Consider the following 7,508-nt stretch of genomic DNA (forward strand, 5'->3'; position numbering starts at 1 on the left):
TTAAATTTTCAAATAAGTTACGCATTAAAACACTTGTGTCAAATCATTTTCAAGTAGACAATCTACTATTAAAAAAGATAGAATTTCCTATATGTTTAGAATATATGTGATTTAGGTAATCAGATTATTTATAGAATACATGTGATTTTAATGTTGAGAATTCGGTTTACATAAATGTGATATCGATTCCATCACAAGTAGCTAGTGGTAATTCGATGCTTAATTTTGCCCCCTCAAGCATGAAAGCTTAAAACTATGAAACTAAACTAAGGAAGAATCATAGAAAACATTTGACATCATTCAATGAAATATATTGAGTCATAAAATATAGGGTGAAAAGATTACTATTGAAAACTCGTTTTTGTTTTCATTAGTTTAAGACGTGGGAAACAATCTCCTGCATAAATGCGTATGGTAATGTTGTGTACTTTAGATCACGAAGCGATCAAGCCCCTCATTTTATGGTTGTATTAATCCAGCAAATGAGCGACACATTGTTTAAACATATAGGTGGCTTATACTAGAATGTAACCTGTAATCTTGAATTTTAAACATCATAAAAATAAATATATTACAATAGGCATGTATACAACATGATTTTTTTTTTTACTCCAGAGATGGTGATAAGAGATTTAAACAGGCGAAGTACATTAGAAGATCTTTGTAAACTTACATTGTAAAAGTCTACTCAGTTTTAAGAGAGAGAGAGATTATGGCAAATGTACTAGGATTGAAAAGGAGGTTAACAAGGAATTGTCAATCAACAACATCAATTTTTTATAGTTTGAATGCTTTAATGCTTTAAATAGTTATAATACTTAGTGAACTTCATTTCTCTATGTGTATATTTTAATTAGTAGTTATTAAATTTAACAAACTAAATTTTTAAATGCTAAATTTGGTTAGACAACTATTTAATCTCTTTGTTAAACGATTTTTCAAAAGTTCGCTTTCGTAACTTTTAACGTTTATTTTCACGACGACAAATACACGTATTTTGTTTTCCTCATATACCGCATACACACATTGTGTAGTTTTAAAAAATAGTTCGTGAAATATTTTTCTAATTCTATTTTATTCCATGCATACGCTTGCGGCATGCTTCCTTTTATTCATGTTTCTATATAAATGTTGTGTGAAATTGATCGGATAATTATATATAATGTGTTCCTTGAATTTCGTATATGTGTAATATATCTGACAGTACGTATGCCATATAACAATTATTAAAGCATAAATAATTGACATCCACTATTACCAATATTATTGCTCAAAAGTCGTCAATACTATTTATGACGTCTTATGCTAAAAATAACAGTAAGTAAATGAAATATAAAAACATAAAATTGTTTTTTTTTTCTCTTTTCCTTATTGCATCTATAATTTATCACTTACTTCGCTAGAAATCATACAAGCATTCCTTAAACAAAGGCATATGATCGGAGTCTAAGCACACCGCCAACGTGACACTCCGGTCACCACTCAGGCTCGGTATGATGTAAATCGTGCCTTCATAGAGGATGCTCGCCGGCCCCATAAAAATGGGCCGTCCCCACCCGAAATCAGAGTCATAGATCGGTAAGCGAGTCCAGCTGTTTACATTCAGATTTGGACTCGCATAGTAGGATGGCCCACGAACAAGAGTTGATAGATCAGATATTGTCTCCAGGTAGTCAATAGCTGATCTAAGATACTGATCGTCCATTCTAGCCAACTCATCATGGATTCTCCTTCCGGTGTCCCCCCAACGACTCAGACTCAAACTCGCCTACTTTCATGATTGGGGTGGCCGTGAAAATAACATTCCCGAGGTAACCAGGAGGGAGGGGTGGGTTCAATCTCGACCGTCCATCAGTAGCCACGTACAATTTAGTTGGTTGATCATCTAAGAGTCCACGTGATTTACACGCTCATCGCCATATATGAGCGGCTAGGATATCATATGTGCTATGATGCGCGCTTTCATCGCCTTTTGCCTTTAGTTTAAGATGATTTAACTGATCAAGTGTGAGGCGTAGCATCACGGTTGATGTGGACTTGGAGTGAGATGGGGATTTTTCGTTTTCCAATGGGGCGATCATCGACGGTGGTTGGTGGTATTCAACATGGTCAAACATTGGTGTAGGTGGGTTCCGGGCTCGGAGAAGGGTGCGGTCAAGAAATGGTGGGACCGCGACCGATAAACCTCGAGCTTTGTCAGACCATGTGTTGATGAAATGAAGAGACGAGAGTCCATCTGATAATGTATGGTGCAATCCACACCCTAAGGAAACCCCGCCACATTTGAACCATGTAACCTAACACGCAAAATATGCGGACAAAATGAAAACATGTCTAGATATAAAAGTTCACAAAAAACTGGCTATACCAGATATACTTTTTGTCGAAACTGAAAACCAAACCAAATAAAAGTTACCCTGGTTATAAGAAGTGGTTAAAGTGGATAAGTATTTAAGGTATTTACCGTGCATAAAAGCTAGAACTAATTTAGTTTTTTCAAAATTTCTGAAGAAATGGTTAACGTTACTCCGGTCCCAAGGCCAGTAACCGACCAAGAAACCCCGGTAACCACAACCCCAGCAACTGGGGGGAACACCGGCGGTTATACAAATCTTACGAACACTACCCCGACTACCCAAGCCGGGGCAAGTGCAGTAAATATTCCACTGGGGTTCACTGATGCCCAGTTGGAAAAACGAACGAGGGTCCCTCGCCAAACACTAGATCAAGTGAAGGCGTGGGCCGAAGCACGTCAGAGAGAGTTCCAAGCTGAATTGGATGAACGCTTGCGTTCAGTTCAACAGGCTGACGAATTCGGCAGTACTCGCCAACATCTCAATATGAACAGCGAGTGCGAGTACTCAGACGACGAGAGGGAAGAATCCGATACCGACGCAAACCCTCGCCATAAGGCGAAAGGGAAGCGTAAGGAAACGGACTTCCAGCCGAAAAGGAATTTTGGGGAAGCTTTTAAACCAACGAATGCGGAGAGAAACCCGCGTGACTTCTCCAAAACCTTTAGGCCAACTGCTACAAATGCAGGAAAGTCAAAGTTCGCAAGGGACATTGCGGAAGCAATCGCCCCGAGAAGTGCCAAACAAATGTCCAACATTGGCACTTATGATGGTCTATCCGACCCAGACGACCACTTGAACAGATTCATTGCGGGGGCAACCGTCAGTAACTGGACGGAACCCACGTGGTGTTATATGTTCCAGATGACTCTGGTTGGAGCGGCCAGGGCATGGTTCGATCGTTTACCGGTCCACCACATATATGACTGGGCGGACTTTCAGAACAAGTTCAGCCAGCACTTCAGCCAACAGAGGAAATATACTGAAGAACAGTGGACGATCCTCAACTGCGTTAGAGAGGAGGATGAATCTTTACTAGACTTCATCACCCGCTTCAACTCCAAAAAGCTAAGTCTCGGCAACATAAGTGAAGATCTTGTTCGCGCCGCTTTCATCCAAGGCGCCGAATACCCAGAGCTTATCCGCACATTGACGGGTAAGGATGGCATGCCATCAACATGGGATGCCATCATGACGGTGGCCAAGCGCTTTGCCGAGACGGAGAAGCAACTGGGAAGGGATCTTCCCCAGAGTACACACCTCTACACGCAGAGGACAAGAGAGAACAATGTTCGGATCGCCCGGCAGAACAAAAAGAGGAAGCTAGGTATCTGGCAGTCAAGGGTAAACTTTGACACCTCATCCAGCTCTCACCCTCTTGTTGGCGGAAGAAATCACACACACCCTTCAAGCCAAAAGCACCGGTGGACGCCACTCACCAAAAGAGTCACGGAGATATTTGCCACTGAAAAGCTACCGTGGCCAAAAGCTCCAATGATCCGGCAACGACCTAATGCGGATCAGAGCAAATTCTGTGACTTTCACGGGACAAAAGGTCATGGTACGGAAGAGTGTACATCCTTGAAAGATATTGTTGAAGCATTCGTCAAGGATGGAAGATTGGCACACCTGGTGGCATCAATCAAGAAGGGAGGAAGGAAAGACAACCGGTACCGAGGCAACGGACGAAAGCCCGTGGACATCAGCATCAACATGGTTCATGGTAAGATCAGAGGAAGAAAAAGGCGAACGCCAGAACCATGTGCGTGGAAGGAAGCTGAGGTGCGCTTCCCGCGAGTGCCAGGAGGACCCAGCAAAGAAGGCCCTATCGTCATCAAAAGCCAGCTAGGGCACTACATCACTTCTCGCACTCTTGCTGACAACGGCGCCTCGTCAACGGTGATGTACAGGCAGTTCTTCGACAAGCTAGATGACGAAGACAAGGAACGCCTGGAAACGATCTGCGCCTCGATGGAAGGGTTTGATGGCAGCACAAACACCCCCCTGGGTATCCTATCTTTCCCCGTCACTCTTACGGATGGGAAATACTCCCGCACAGAAGATGTGGACTTTGTCGTGATGAGGAAGCCACACCACACATACGACATTCTCTTCGGGAGAGACGGGATGGCAAGATTCAACGCCGTGGTATCCTCAGTCCACGGCATGATGGGATGGCCAACAGCTGAGGGTGTAGCGATGATCACCGGCATTCCCCAGGTATGCATCGCATCTGTCTCATCTAAAGCCAAACCAAAGATGGCTAAACCAACCATCACCGAACCAGAAAGATGGGCATTCAACGGCAAGTACCCTGACCAGGCCGTCTCCATTGGCCCAACAATTGTTGATCCCACACGCACCTTACTCAAGCGCTTATTACAAAAAAACGTTGACATCTTCGCGTGGACACCAGCTGACATGACTGGTGTACCCCGAAGTAAGGCAGAGCATAAGCTCAAATGCGATCCGGCTGTTACGCCGATCGTACAAAAGCGCAGAGTAATGGGGCCAGAACAAACTAACGCGTGTAGAACCCAAGTCAAGGAACTCCTTGACGCAGGCATCGTACGCGTTAGCAGATATCAAACTTGGGTTGCAAATCCCGTCATGGTACCGAAGAATAACAAACAATGGCGCATGTGCATAGATTTCAAAGACTTGAACAAAGCATGCCCCAAAGATTGTTATCCGTTACCCGAAATTGATCTTAAGGTGGACTCGTTGGCACCGTTCCGCCTTAAATGCTTCCTGGACGCATATAAGGGGTACCATCAAATCCACATGGCCGTTGATGATCAGGACAAAACCGCTTTTCGGACGCCCGATGGCACATTTTGTTACCAAATGATGCCATTCGGACTTAAGAATGCCGGGTCCACATACCAACGCCTGATGGACAACCAGTTTCATGCCCAAATTGGGAGGAACTTGGAAGTCTACATGGATGACTTGGTCATCAAAAGCCCGGACCCAGAAGCGATGTTGAAAGACATCGAAGAGACTTTCAACACGCTCAGGAAGATAAACATGAAGCTCAACCCGAGCAAGTGTGCCTTTGGAATGGAAGAAGGGAAGTTCTTGGGGGTCATCGTCACTAAAGATGGCTTCAGAGCGAACCCTGAAAAGGTCGAAGCCATTATCAAAATGGAATCACCTACTACCATCAAACAGGCTCAGACACTGAATGGACGACTAGTGGCACTTAATCGCTTTTTGGCAAACCACGCGGATAAGTCGTTTCCCTTCGTGTCAACATTGAGAAACTGTTTAAAGAAAACGCACTTCCCTGGACACCAGAAGCGGAAGCAGCCTTTCAGGAGATTCGGTCACGCTTGATCGAACTCCCAACGCTGACAGCACCAAAAGCGGGAGAGGAGTTAATCCTATACCTTTCCGCAACTGATAGAGCAACCGGGGTAGTCCTGCTAGTAGAACGAAAAGGCATCCAGATGCCAATCTATTATGTCAGCCGTATCCTAACAGACGTAGAAACCCGGTACTCTACCCTCGAAAAATTAGTCTTAGCACTTATACACGCTTCACGCAGGCTAAGACGATATTTCCAGGGTCACCCAATCACCATTCTCTCCAACTTCAAACTTGCAAACGTTCTAGGGAAACCCGAGTTATCGGGACGCCTAGCCAAATGGGCAATTGAGTTGGGGGAATACGCGATAAAGTATAAGCCAAGACCAGCCATAAAAGGCCAGGTTCTGGCCGACTTTATTGCAGAAGTGCCTGTATCGCGGGAAAAAGAGTGCCAGGAAGAGGCTCAACCCTCTCCAGCACAAGACATCAATGATGTCTGGCGACTCTACACTGATGGAGCAGCCAGTAACGAGGGTTCAGGCGCAGGGCTGAAACTAACCAACCCAGCGGGCCAAGAATACACTTACGCTATTCGACTGGATTTTCCAAGTACGAATAACGAAGCCGAGTATGAGGCATTCTTGGCTGGGCTGAGAATTGCGCGTAAGATGGGAGTGAAAAACTTGGAAGCCCACGTGGATTCCATGTTAGTAGCCAATCAAATCAACGGGACGTACACGGCCGTGAACGACACAATGGCCCTGTACCTCGCACAAGCAAAATCCCTTATGCGCGATTTCAACGACTGCAAAGTCATACACGTCAAGCGAAGTGAAAACAAATATGCGGATGCGTTAAGCAAGCTTGCATCATTAGCCTTCACCCACTTAGGAAAGGATATCCGCATTGAACTCCTCGAGACACCTTCGGTCCCGCACAAGGAAATTTGTGTCATCCAAACCGGTACGGAAACGTGGATGACACCAATAATAAAATACCTTGCGGCAGGTACACTACCAGAGTCAAAAACACAGGCAAGAAAACTACGCTGTAAAGCACTGAATTATCAACTCATCGATGAAATCCTTTACAGACGTAACTTTCTTGGCCCACTCTTAAGATGCGTGGACAACCAAGATGCTGACTACCTTCTAAGGGAAGTACACGAAGGCATCTGTGGAGTACACGCAGGTCCCCGCGCTGTTGTAGCTAAGCTAAACAACGCGGGATACTTTTGGCCGGGGATGCATACGGATGCGCTGGCATACATCAGAAAATGCAGGTCTTGCCAGCTTTACGCACCCAACATGCACCGCCCGAAGAATGAACTTGTTCCAGTCACTTCTTCATGGCCATTTCAGAAGTGGGCCATCGATGTGACAGGCACATTTCCTACAGCAGCAGGAAATGTTCAGTTCCTAGTGGTAGCCATCGACTACTTAACCAAGTGGATAGAAGCAAAACCTTTAGCCCAAACAACCGCGAAACATATCAAAAAATTTATTTGGGAATTTATTATTTGTCGTTTTGGACTTCCACAGAATTTGGTGAGCGATAACGGCACCAACTTTGCTGACAAGAAGCTACAACAGTGGCTGAAAGAACTTCAAATCACCCACACCTTTACCTCAGTGGCACACCCGCAAGGTAATGGTGAGGTGGAAAGAGCAAATAAGAGCATCGTCGAAGGCATAAAGAAAAGACTCTTGGAACACAGATCCGGCTGGGTGGACGAGCTTCCGCACGTCCTTTGGGCAAACAGAACGCTGAAGAAGGCCAGTACGGGAGAAACCCCGTTCAGTCTCACTTATGGCACTGAAGCCATGGTCCCGGTCGAAATTG

At 44.8% G+C, this 7,508-nt stretch overlaps 1 pseudogene; it reads right to left on the minus strand.

Moving 5' to 3' along the window:
- Positions 1–1,361: 1,361 nt before the first annotated feature.
- LOC143603570 (shikimate O-hydroxycinnamoyltransferase-like) lies at positions 1,362–2,471 on the minus strand (annotated as a pseudogene).
- Between the last annotated feature and the right edge of the window lie 5,037 nt (positions 2,472–7,508).

The sequence above is a fragment of the Bidens hawaiensis genome, unplaced genomic scaffold, assembly GCF_021521415.1.
Source record: "Bidens hawaiensis isolate Kalapana, Puna unplaced genomic scaffold, B.hawaiensis_p1.1 tig00062159_1, whole genome shotgun sequence".
NCBI classification, from domain to species: domain Eukaryota; kingdom Viridiplantae; phylum Streptophyta; class Magnoliopsida; order Asterales; family Asteraceae; genus Bidens; species Bidens hawaiensis.